Source organism: Drosophila obscura, unplaced genomic scaffold (assembly GCF_018151105.1).
Source record: "Drosophila obscura isolate BZ-5 IFL unplaced genomic scaffold, ASM1815110v1 contig_29, whole genome shotgun sequence".
Taxonomy (NCBI): Eukaryota; Metazoa; Arthropoda; class Insecta; order Diptera; family Drosophilidae; genus Drosophila; species Drosophila obscura.
The window spans coordinates 2,175,001-2,188,208 of NW_024542816.1; the positions used below are offsets into that span (position 1 = coordinate 2,175,001).

Consider the following 13,208-nt stretch of genomic DNA (forward strand, 5'->3'; position numbering starts at 1 on the left):
AGGCTGTGAGACGGGAGGCACGAGGCACAAGGCATGCAATTGCCTCAACATACACACAGCACCCACACACACACACATCTGTGGAAACACCCGGGCAACAACATACACATTAATGACACCAGCTTGAAATTTAAAGGGGGCGAAAATCTAGAGGAAAATCTGCGGCTGCTAAATTCTGCCAATCATTCAATTGAATTTCGATTTTAGTCGCAATTTCACTTTCTCGTCTGTGAGCTGCACAACAATTTCTGATAAGCGAATGAATATCATTGGGTTTTTTTTTTTTTAATTTAAATGTTCCTTTAAAATTCACTAAAAAAAAACAAATGGATTCTTACTTTATTCAAATATTCCCCACTATACATATGCACCGGAAGACTAAGCTTCAAATATCTTTAAAATTCACTCAAAACAGTTGCCTTGTGGTGTCTGAATTTAATTGTAAAACTCAAATTAAATATCACACTTTGGAGCAAGCGAAGAACTTAATTTTTTTACAAATCCAGGAGACTTCTTAGGAGCTGGATCTTTTCTTTTAAATTATCTAGGTATTCAATTTATATTAGCTGCAAGCCAGAAACAACACAAAAGTCACGCTGAATATTTTATTGCAAAAGTCAAACCAAAAGCTAAATTTTATGTTTTATTTTGCGAAACTTTCACGGAGGTTAACATGTAATTTAATAAACAGTTTCTCTATATATTCTCTCAATATTCTCTCCAAAGATTCATTCTATTAAATGATATAAGCCCCACAGATATTCAAGATAATTCCTGAAAATATTTCTGCACTTCACTTTACAAAAAAAAAAAATAAAATAAATACAACATTCTATGGAACCACCAAAGGACACAAAATGAAAGATAAACAAGTGGGGCGGGGTGGGCAGGCAGGCAGGACCCTCATTTCATCTTTTAGAAAATATATATTTTTTGGACACAGATTTTTCGCGCCCATCGGCAAAACGAGAGGCAGAAACAGAAACAGAACAGAATGTGTGGAGTGTGTCACAATTTAAGCTGGTCACGAAATTCACAATTTTCACAATAATATTCTTTGTGCAACAAAATAACAACAACAGCAAAAAACAGTTCCAAAAAAAAATATCAACAAACGAAATTTCACTTTTTATTTGTTGGTCGAGCGTTGCCCCACACGGAATGTGCGATGCGGATGCAACAAGAATATGCGGAATATGCGGATACGGAGGAGTCTCTTTCCCGCGGAGCACGCAACGCGTTACGCAGCCAAAGACAAACTGATTGCCGTGTGCCGTGCCACGGATGTGATTTACCGACCCACACAGAGAAAAAACACACACACAGAACAGTGCCACACACACACACAGACACTCTCACATAGAGCCTGCTGCTGCTGCTGCTGACACTGCCACGAAGAACAGCTGGCAGGGCCTGCGCATGTGTGTGTCCATGTCCATGTCCGTGTCCATGTTGGGAATGGAAATGTGGGGAAAAGTATTGAGGGAAATTCCCCACTGAGCAAGCAGCTGGCTGGCACAAAATAACGGTTGCAATTGGAGCAAAAGTCCTGCGTCCTAGAATTTCCCACAAACCAAAAGTGTCAGCGCGTAACAACCAAAAGGATACCCGGTATATAGAGTCATCTATGTTTAGACAGAAAATGGAAAAAAATAAATACATGAAATACAAAAATAAATGAAACCGAGGAGTGCTGCCACGTGTGACCGATTTCACCAGTTAACGAAGAATAATATGTACGAAAATTCCCTACAAAAAATCAATAATGCAACTTCTTCTGCCAAAATATATACCATTTTTTTTTGGGTCTATCGATAACGTAACCTAAAAGCGACTTTTCAGATAAAACAATAAGTACATAATCAATAATTTAAACATAAATCAAAATTAATTACTTAGCCAATTAAAAAACGAGAAGGAACGTGTGAGTCGTTTCTGGGGACACGACTCTACTTATACCCGTACTCAGTCAGTATATACATTTTTGAGCTTATGATTTTTAAGAATTTTAGAAAAAAAAAAAATTGTACATGTTACATTTTTTTGCTACATATGATATCTACATCTACATATACAATGTATATTATACATCTAACATGTAGATTGTGCATGTTCCATTTAGATTCTACATCTCCTCCGCTAGGGGTTGCTCGCGCACTGAACGCGGCAGAGTGTGCGAGCGAGAAGGAAAATGAGTTGCGTTGTCGTTGAATGGTGGGGGAGGGGGCAGGGGAAGCAACAGAAAATTAATTTCTTCATTCTGGCTATAATTATGATCCGATCTGATTCAGATTTGGCAATCTAGTAGATATGGGTATTCTCTACGATACTGCGTTTTATCGTATCTTTAAAATTGTGCCTGCCACAGATTTTCGTCCTTTGTGGGGGCGGAAGGAGGCGGGGCGAAATTTTGAAATACACTTGTAGCAGTGTGATATCACATGAGTCTGGAAACCAAATTTGGTTACCCTAACTTTTATAGTCTCTGAGATCCAGGCGCTCAACAAGACGGACAGACGGACGGACGGACGGACGGACAGACAGACATGGCTATATCGACTCGGCTATTGATGCTGATCAAAAATATATATACTTTATGGGGTCGGAAACGTTTCCTTCTCTGCGTTACACACATCCACTTTTACCACAAATCTAATATACCCCTTAACTCTTTTTTGAGTACGGGTATAATGAGCAAAACTCACAACAGAGCCCAAGCCCGTCTACCTCAACATTAATTTTTAATTTTAATTTTTATATTTTAATTTTTTATTTATATTTTAATTTTTAAATTTCAATTTTAAATTTTAATTTTTAATTAAAATTTTTATAATTTTTATGTTAGAGTCACAAACAAGCTCGCTGCTCTGCAGTGACGCATAGACCTTTCGCGCAAGTCGAGTACGGGGCATGCCACAATAGAACTTTCCTTTTTGTAGCGCCAAAATCAAGAGTGCGCAGCATTTCCCTTTATTTGGGGGGGAGGGACATTTGTTGAATGGGGGAAATGTGTCTCTCGTGTCGTGTGTGGTGGATAACGGGGTACACCATTCGGGCCTGCTGATTGCTGGGCGCCACCCCACCCCACCCAATCCCACCATCAGCTAACAGGCCATACAGCATGTAGCATGTAGCGCCGGTAGCATACTTTCCTGCTTTGATTCCTGTGCACATTAAAGACGGAGGCCAAGCAGGAGGAGGACTCTCTTAAAGCACTGCCTCGCTGCTCGCTCCTCGCTTAACCTACTCGACTCCTTGCTGCCTGCTCTCTCGCGCTGTCGCTCTCTCTCTGTCTCCCTCTCTGTCTCTCTTGCTTTGAGTGCTCGCTTAACCTTAAAGCGGTGGGCCTGAAAGACGACAGCAAGTTGGCCACATGTTTTGGCCGCCTGCGAATTTTAATGACTTGCCCCTGCTCCACGCAGAAACTGCAGGAGCCACCTGCCTGCTGCCTGCTGCTTGCTGCCCTCATCCCCCAACCCATCCCACGCCGCCACAGCGCTCTGTTAACGGTTCACGTTGCCAAACATGTTTGCATTTGAATTTTAAATTAAACGTCGTCGTTGTCGTCCTCGTAGTCGCAGGTCGCAGTCGCAGTCGTGGAGCGATGAGGATGACGACAACATGTCAACATCAAACCAGGCAGAAGAAGGATGAGGATGAGGATGAGCAGGAGACCAGCCAAGGGGCAAAAGGATCAGCAAGGCAGAGACGGGCATTAGTTGTCGTCGTCTATTGATTTTTGGCTGCTGACCTTTTTTCCTCACCAGTGAAAGCAAACCATGGAGAGAGAAAGAGAGAGAGAGAGAGGAGATAGGGCATGCTAAATGCGGGCCGAGTGCCAATTCCAGAGAGTAGAAGAGTGTGAGAGAGAGTGAGATTAGTAGCTAAGGCTGGATAATGGGAAAGCTAGAAAGAGAGGCGAGACAGCTGTCAGCTTTGGCTTTGATTTCTTTTCCGAATTTTATAGATTTGAAATCTGATGATCGTGACGCAAATCTGCAAGCTAATGCCAGCTTTAAGAATGAATGAGTGAGAGAGAGAGAGGGAGAAAGAGAACGAAAAAGAGTAGGAATAGATGGCAGGGCCCAACCTTCCTTAAACAGCTGTCAGAAACATCCTTAATTCAGTTCATGATCAAAGTGAATGCCCCTGCCACAGTGCCACAATTTACACCCAACGCATGGCAGGTGGCAATGCCCCTCCCTCACACACACACACCCACTAAGGGAAAAGCGCCAATTTGAATGCAAAAACTACGAAATATTTTGCAAGAATTTTGCTTCTGGCTTTCAGCCACACACACACACACAGCTGGAGGCCAACTTGTTGAGCAATTAAGCCCAAAAACGCTCAGCATGCTCAGCAACTCGATAAATGAAACCCCCTGGAAAATATTGCATGCAAATGACAATTTGGTTGTGAGAGAAATCAATTACCTGGGTGCGATCGATAGCTGCCTTTAAGCTGCGAAGCACCTCATTTGGATGAGTCTCCTAATTCGAATTCAATTTGAATCCCAAAGCCCATGCCGTGCCTCGGGAGTAAATCAATTTGCAACACCTATGCCATGGCTGGGACTCTCAAATGTTTGGCTTTCATCACCAGCGAGAAAACACACCCCAGGGTTGGCCCCCCTGCCCGCTGACTGGACACACTGGACACACACACTGATATTGAAGTTAAGTGAATGTTTGTCGCCTGTTTGGCTCAGGGAATCCTGTGCCAGGAACCTTTCTGTTATTGTTGACCAAAGTCCAACAACTGTGTGAGACTGTGTGGATGTGGTAGCAGTGGGGTGGATGGACGAAGGGGGAACTACATAAAGTAACAACTGGCTAATACCCTTTTTAATCCCATACACATAAATATATATTTTATTGCTCTGTGACTTGCCCTTCCATCTGCCTTTTGGTCCAAGGGTCGCCTTTTGTATTGTTGTGTGTGTGTGTTTTCCCACATACTTCTCCACCGTTTTTATTGCCACTCTTCTGCTCGTATAGTTTTCCATAAATTTTCGCCCACTTTTGTGGGGGGAACAGAAGTGTGAGACCTTTACTCGAGGTAAGACGACGACGACGATGACTCTCGGACTCTCTTGGGGAAAATCCGCTTAAAATCATTTTTCGGCATTATTATTTCGAGTGGCACCCCAACCCCAGCCCCCAAGTCGTGCCATTCGCATTCGTGTAAGTGTGAGTTATTGCAACATTGCAACAGCAACAACAAATAAAAGGCTTAAAGTACATTTGGGAAAGCCGCTTAACACACAACTGTACTGCGGTTTTTCAACAAACAGAAGAAAGGGTAAAATGTATATGGGAGCAGCCAGCAGCGAGCGGAAGAGCAGCAGCACGCTCTCGCATTAATTTCTAGAGCAGGGGCTCAAGCATGCTGCATGCCACACTAAAAAGTAGGCAATGGATCATCGCACAAATACCCCGCAAAAAAAAAAAAAGGAAAGCCAGTGTAACTTTATTAGCTTGTTACCCTCGCAGTTATCCGCCTGCTTGTTTTGCCTCATAGGGGTGGGATAAACCCCTTTGGGTACAGTGGAAAAACAGTTTAAAGACTCCCACAAAAAGACAGACAAAAAGACTTCGCATTCGATCAATCAAATATTCAATTAAATGATCAAAAGTTATTGATAACGAGAAGGAACGTGTGAGTCGCTTCTGGGGACGCGACTCTACTTATACCCGTACTCAGTCAGTATATACATTTTTGAGCATGATTTTTTAGAATTTTAGAATTAAAAAAAAAATTTTACATTTTACATTTTTTTGCTACATATGATATCTACATCTACATATATAATGTATATTCTACATCTAACATGTAGACTGTACATGTTCCAATTAGATTCTACATATCCTCCGCTAGGGGTTGCTCGCGCACTGAACGCGGCAGAGTGTGCGAGCGAGAAGGAAAATGAGTTGCGTTGTCGTTGGATGGTGGGGGAGGGGGAGGGGAAGCAACTGAAAATTCATTTCTTCATTCTGGCTATAATTTTGATCCGATCTAATTCAGATTCGGCAATCTGGTAGATATGGGAATTCTCTACGATACTACGATACATTAGTTTTATCGTATCTTTAAAAATGTGCCTGCCACAGATTTTCGTCCTTTGTGTGGGCGGAAGGGGGCGGGGCGAAATTTTGAAATACACTTGTAGCAGTGTGATATCACATGAGTCTGGAAACCAAATTTGGTTTCTCTAGCTCTTATAGTCTCTGAGATCCAGGCGCTCATCAAGACGGACAGACGGACAGACGGACGGACAGACGGACATGGCTATATAGACTCGGCTATTGATGCTGATCAAGAATATATATACTTTATGGGGTCGGAAACGTTTCCTTCTCTGCGTTGCACACATCCACTTTTACCACAAATCTAATATACCCCTTAACTATTTTTTGAGTACGGGTATAAAAATTACGAAAAGAAAAGCCTGCAGAGTGAGTTTTTGCAACATTTTATTGAAAATATTGCTCCTTCCCATGGTATCCGTTTCGTGCCTTTCAGTGGGCTATTGGGGCAAGTCAGGCAGTCAGTGTCGTTTCTTGAATCGGATGTCTTCATCTTTCCCAAAACATTTCTCCCACTTCCCTCTAACATCGTTTCCCTTGGGCGGCTCAGTCGCCGTTCATCTGCTGGCTGCTCGTGCCCCACATTCAAATGCCTGTCAACATTCAAAGGCATGGGCCATGGGCCATGAGGCAGCAGCTCACTTACAGTTGCTGCAACATAAAGCTGGACAAATATATATATACATACACACACACACACATATATATATATATATATTTATATGTATATTGAAGGCAGCAAAGCAAACCCAAAAGAGAATGTTGGGCAAATATTTTTGGAGCTGAAATATTCATTTGATTTCTGCGCGTAGACCGCCCTCAATCGTGTGCCTCAATTCCCCACCCCCTGGTGCCCCCTCCCCACCTCTTTCGCTTGAGCATTGTTTCCGCTTTTTGTTTTATTTTATTTGATTTTTTTTTGTTGCTGTTGTTTTTTGTTGTTGTGTGTGGCACACATTTTTAGCTACTGATTCCTCTCTCTGTCTCTCTCCCTGTCTGTCTGGTGCTTCCGTTCCCGTTTGGCATCGCTGACTAAATTGTTGCATTGCCTTCTTTCAGGCAGTCGCTGAATTAGCGCGGCCTTCGCTCAGTACAAATTTCCCATAAACGAACGGACATCATTCGCATTTGAAATATTGCCAGAAATGGCAGCAACAATGGCCAGCAAATTCCATTCGTTATTTTCCATCTTCATCGGTGGCACTCTGGCGGCACTCTGACACTCGTACTCCTGTGTGTACATATGTATATTTTTCTGCATATTTAAACAAAGCAAAGAGGAGCTTCAGCTTCAGCTCCATTTCCACTCGGCTGTTGTGTAATCCTGCCGGCAATGGGAGCGTGAAACAGGCACGTTAATGGGGGTAGCGTGTAGCCTTCTGTGAATGAGGCATTGTCACGCATAATTAAAATTAAATGCGCTTTTGGGAATAATTCAAATGAATAAGCGAGCGAGCGAGCGGGCAGCCAGCCAGCCAGCATGTGTGCTGCATACACAAAATTATATTTTGTCGCGACAGGGTGTACTACCCCCTACCCCTGACCCTACCCCTGCCTCTTTCCCTATCAAATATCTGATTACAAAAAAAATCAAGCCAAAGATCTTTAAGATACCCTGCTTAAATGATGAAAAACTCAATCATCTGATGACTCGCTTCCATTTCCAGCATTTTCCTGGAATGCCGCATAAATCGTTGTCGAAATTTCCCCTAAGCGAACGGACATAATTCGTTTCCAATTTCACTTTTATTTTTATGCTTAATTGTGAATAAAAAATCCTGCAAACAGTCACAAAAGCAGCAAGGGAAATTCAGCTCTTACCCCAGCTCCTTTTATTATTCCTTCGAAGTCATCTCCTCTTTCTTTTCCTGCTAGCCCATATACCCTGTTAACGCTCTACGACTAATGGGCATACAAAAAATTGCCTTCAACAGAAAAACAAAATAAAAATTAAAAAAAATAAAAATAAAAGGAACTTTTTTTAGAGAACGCTTTTCTTGTGCTCTTGTTTCTAGTTTGCCTTTTCTCTGTGGCCCTTCTCCATTGTCCTGTACGCTGTACACTGTACGCCTCCCATTCAAATAGTGGGCGTGGCAAGGACAAAGAGCACAGTCCTGCGAAAAGTAGGGGGACGGGACGGAACGGGTCGGGACGGATTGCAGGGTCCTGTGTGGTGGTCTGGAGGAGCTCTTCATTTATTATGCGACTGATGGCCATTAATTTTGCAGGCCATCGTCGTCGTCGTTTGGTCTTTGGCTGTGCCTCTTCTCCGGTCCTGCGACATCATCTCTGAATGCCACCCCCCCCCCCCCACCAAAAAAAATGAACAGGATGCACATATGTATGAGTGGGTGGAAGCGGGGGGTTAGTGTGTGCTGGCACATGGAAAAACTCGCCTCAAGCCAACAAAAATTCATCGAAGTCCTTTACGTTTTCCAGTTGCCTGTGAACGCATTTTTCTGTTCACTAATTATGGAACAAGGAAAAGGGTTTCGGGCTTGGGTTCCGCCATCGGATGGGAGATTCCTCTTCTAATTGCTGAAATAGTTGGCTAAGTTTTCCCTTCCTAGCCCGCCGCCTTTGGGCATTCGAGTCCTGGGTCTGGTCCTGGTCCTGGCTCCATGAACCTCCTTCGAATCGATGCCCAATTTATGCCAAAGCACGAAGTTGTCAAAAAATTTTAATTAAACACGAAGGCATTCATGGCCATCCACTTTCCACACCCAAACCCAACATCCGCCCATCCCTCTTCAAGGCTGGCAAGGTTCAGAGGGTGGCAGGGGCCGGAGTGCTGCGTCTGGCAGCTGTCCACAAAGTTCCAATACCGAAAAGGAATATTCCATCAAGTTTTAATTCAATCAAAATCATGCCCCAAATCATCGATTACTTACACTAGTCAACACGATTTTTCCTCAAGGAACAAAACGAACTTTTTCTTAAAGCAAACGAACAAGGGTTGTACATTTGGTACCTGATCGCGTTCCTTTGTTCCCAATTGGCAGTTGGGCCCGCCGCCTTCAAAAAGGTATTTTTTGTTCATTTTTTCCATATTTTCTGCCATAAAAAAAAACCATAATTCTTTAAAAAAATTTAAAGTCTCATATCTATCAGAAAAAGTCGGTTTGGATCCTTGAGGAAAAAAAAAGTTCGATTTTGTCGAGTAGTGTTATCGTTACTGGGAAGACTGAGCAACAGCAACGGCACTGAAATCGAGCAATATTTTCGATAACTAACGTTAATTCATTTTTTTCGATTACTAGTCGATAAACTTTTAATTGTTTTATAATCAATTATCGATCATTTATCGAAGCAGCACTGCAATTGATTTATAATCACGGGCTAACACCTTTTTCAACGGCTAATCGATTGCTGTAATGATTTTCCCTTCGGTACTCATCAATATTTCCATGGATGGAACTTCGTTTGCCCCACTAAACACACTTATCGATTAATTATCGAAGCTATTGGCATTTACATCTACCCCACATACACACCCACAAACACACACATACACCCACACACACACGTATAAAGTGGCAACATTTTTAATTTCCCGTAAAACAATTGCAACGCCCGTTGGCATGGCTATGAAAATGGCATGAAAAGAACGACAATCCTTTGTCTCCCAGTCTATCATTTTTATCTCTCACTCTCCCTCTCTCTCTCTCTGTTTCTCTGTCTCTGTCTCTCTCTCTCTCTGCTTCACTCTGTTGTGTGTAAGTGCAACAATCCCACGCTTATGGGCCTCAAACTGGGAACTGCAACTGCGGCGCTGTTGTGCCATCGGATGTGCCATTGTTGCCACAGCCCGCTCCCTCTCCCGCTCCCGCTCCCCGCAGCACGCCCTTACAGCTGCCACACACGCATTTCCGTGTACACTGGCAGAAAAGTGTGCTATCTGCTGAGCTGCCGTGTCTTGCATTTGCCTTTGCATGGGAATTTTCTGCAAGTGTACGAGTGTGTGCGTTGGGTCTATATTAATCGACAATGGGAGCAAACTGTTGTCAGCACTTTTCGTTTTTGGGTTTTTGGTTTTGCATGCTGTCTTTGCCTTTGCGGATGCAAATTGAAATGGATGACAGCGCCAGGCTGGGCACGCTGTGCACGCCAGGCGGTCATTTGCCCCCAAAGCGCGACTTTCGACGCGTTAACGCGCTCCATGGGGGCTTCGATGGCAGGGTTGGCAGGCAATGCATGGTAGTTAGCAGCAGAACTCGCATTAGGGGGCATGCACAGCTTATGGCAGATGGCACACACACTAATGCGAGTCGATTTTTGAGCCATGTTTGCCGTTTGACGGCCGCCGCAATCCCTGCAATTGCAAGCCCTGCCCTGGGGCCAGCATGGGCCCATACGTTGCGGCAGTAGGTGCATATTTGAGGCAATCAAATGACCAACGGAACGCCGTCAGCGCTCGACTTTCGCGACCCTTTGCTGGGCACAGGCTCTCTCTCTCTCTCTGTCTGTTTAATTCGGGAATGTCCAGCTACAAAAAACGTTAGGATTAGGTAAATTTTTCGGTTATGAACGAAGGCAATTCCAAGGTATATTCTGATCTTCTGCCCACTGTCAGGAACAGTGTATAAAGTGGCAGCTCTTTGATTCCATCCTGAAGTTTGGCAACATTCATGGGCTGGCCAATGTCAGCCTTTCCCTTGGATTCATTTGCCATCAGCTGGAGTCGTCGGTCGTCCGTTTGCTGTTTGCTGTTTTCCCTGGTATGGCTTTGGTAGTAAACTTGAATTTTATTGTGCTACAAGAATGTTGCAATATGCTTGGCCATAATTTCAACATCCTGAACATTGTTGCCAGACGAAAATAGGAGCCCCCACCCCCCACACACACACACACACACCCCACACACACAAGAGCCGAAATTTTGCGGTCGTTGCAGGTCTGGTGGGTCCCCCTTTTGTCTGCAGGGAGTCCTGCTAAGGAGAGGCAACTGCATTCCACAAAAACAATGCAAAATGTTTGTTGTGTTTTTTCAAAGATGGAAACTACATTTGAATCCGATCTCATATCGCTACTATATATCCCCATAGCTGCAACAACTTCGTTTTTCGTTATAGCTTTTTCCTTTTCCCTTTGATTTGTTTTCCCTTCCTTTGGGTTCCGGCTGGAGTCAAAGGAGTGGGAACATTATAAATAACATTGCATATTTAGAGAGACGCTTCCTTGGGCAGTTTTAATGGGGTGGCAACTGCGAGTGGCATGGTAGATTGACCCAAGCATCGGTTTTGTGTCCGGACCATTTCAAGTTTTTATTACAACTAATTTAAAATTTATGATGCACTTGAATTGCATTGCTGGCAAAAGTTGAAAAGTCAACTAAAAAAGAGCAACAAAAAACGAAAGCGAAATTCCGTCTGCATGGAGCATGGCAAATGGGGGTGGGGGAGGGGGAGGGGCTGGGGTTGGGCGAAACGGAAACGGAAAATGGCAAATGCATAAAAACAGAAATAAAATATTCATCGCATACTTTTAGCCATCGAGTTATGCATTTTCTTCTTTTCTACTATTTTCTGAATGCACACAGTTTTCCCAGTCTGTTTTTTGTTCTTTCTAGCTGCATTTTGCTGCATTTTCTGTTGCTGTTCTGCTGCCTGTTTTGTCGACTGCTCGGAAATTGCCAATTAAATATTGAAAGAGCCCCAGCCCCAGCAACACAAAATAATATTCATAATATTCGTGATAATAATTGAGTGAATGTTTGCTCTCAACGGTAAGTGGTCTCTGCATCTCTCTGGGTCCCTCTGGGTCTCTACGCCTTTTTGCTGCATTGAACCGGGGTCACCAGTTGTCGAATTCGCATTTCTTGGCGCACTGTGGGGGCACTTCCACGCACAATTCTTAGATACCCACAATATGTTTTTATTTAATTTTATAAATATCTATTTTGTTTTTATTTAATTTTATAAATATCTAATTTATTTTTATTTAATTTTATAAATATCTAATTTGTTTGTATTTAATTTTATAAATATCTAATATGTTTTTATTTAATTTTATAAATATTGTAACGAACCATGGATCCCATGGTTCGTCACAAGCAGATGAAGCAGCCAACGCTACTCCCAGGTGAAGCGATCAACACCCAGCAAAAATGCAACCTCAGCACACGGCAAAAGACAGGAGACCAGCAGAAGGGGTTTACGCAATAAGAACCTAAAATAATATTAAATAAATAAATATTCCTAACAATATATATTCCCGAAGTGCCAACGAAATTCCTTTCCCACGGTACTGGTGCACACCGATCACCTTACCTGGGACATTGGACCCTTGTTGGGAGGCGATTGCTTAGGTAATCCTGGATTACCGGGCAAAACCCCCACATGCGCGAGCCAGTCAGCAGTCTCCGACTCTCCTTACCGGGGATATTGGACACTGACTGCAGGGAATGATTTGGTAACCTTCTGTTACCGATCAGCCCGTCTGCACGCGCAGACTATAATTCGGCCAGAGAGATTTATGTAAGAACCCTTCCCACGGTCTGGAGTAGAAATAAGATATCTATAAGACATTCATGGAAGGCCGGCCGATCTATAAAAAGGCAGTCCACCAGCCATCGTCGGAGGCAGTCAATCAGCCATCGCGAGAGTCAGTCAAACCACCATCCGCGTCGTAGTACAAGTAAAACCTAACATAACCGGGTAGAATAATCATACGGAAGAATACGGAAGAATAAAGAAAACCATTAAAATTAAAAGAACCAAAAAGTGTTGTGATTTCTATTTCAGTTTTCTGGCAAAGTTCCTGGTTTCCCGATAAAGTCCTCGTGAATTATAAATATCTTGTAATTCAGGACCCTAAACAGGCTGATGCATACCTCAGCCTGAAATAGGACATTACAATATATATTTTGTTTTTTATTTAATTTTATATATATGTATCTAAGTTGTTTTTATTTAATTTTATAAATATCTAATTTGTTTTTGTATAATTTTATAAATATCTAATTTGTTTTTTATTTAATTTTATAAATTAAATTTCAACACATGCAAATCCCTATTAAACATGAAAATCCAAAAAAATAATTGACTTTGTTTTGGTAAGATTTTAAACTAATTCAAAAATGAGTTTGCGGAGCTAATGGTAACCCCATAACCGCCTGGA

At 42.7% G+C, this 13,208-nt stretch overlaps 1 protein-coding gene across 1 annotated transcript in view; it reads right to left on the reverse strand.

Annotated features, from left to right (window-relative positions):
* LOC111078240 (uncharacterized protein CG43867) overlaps window positions 1-13,208 on the reverse strand; it is a 140,740-nt gene that overhangs the window by 109,607 nt on the left and 17,925 nt on the right.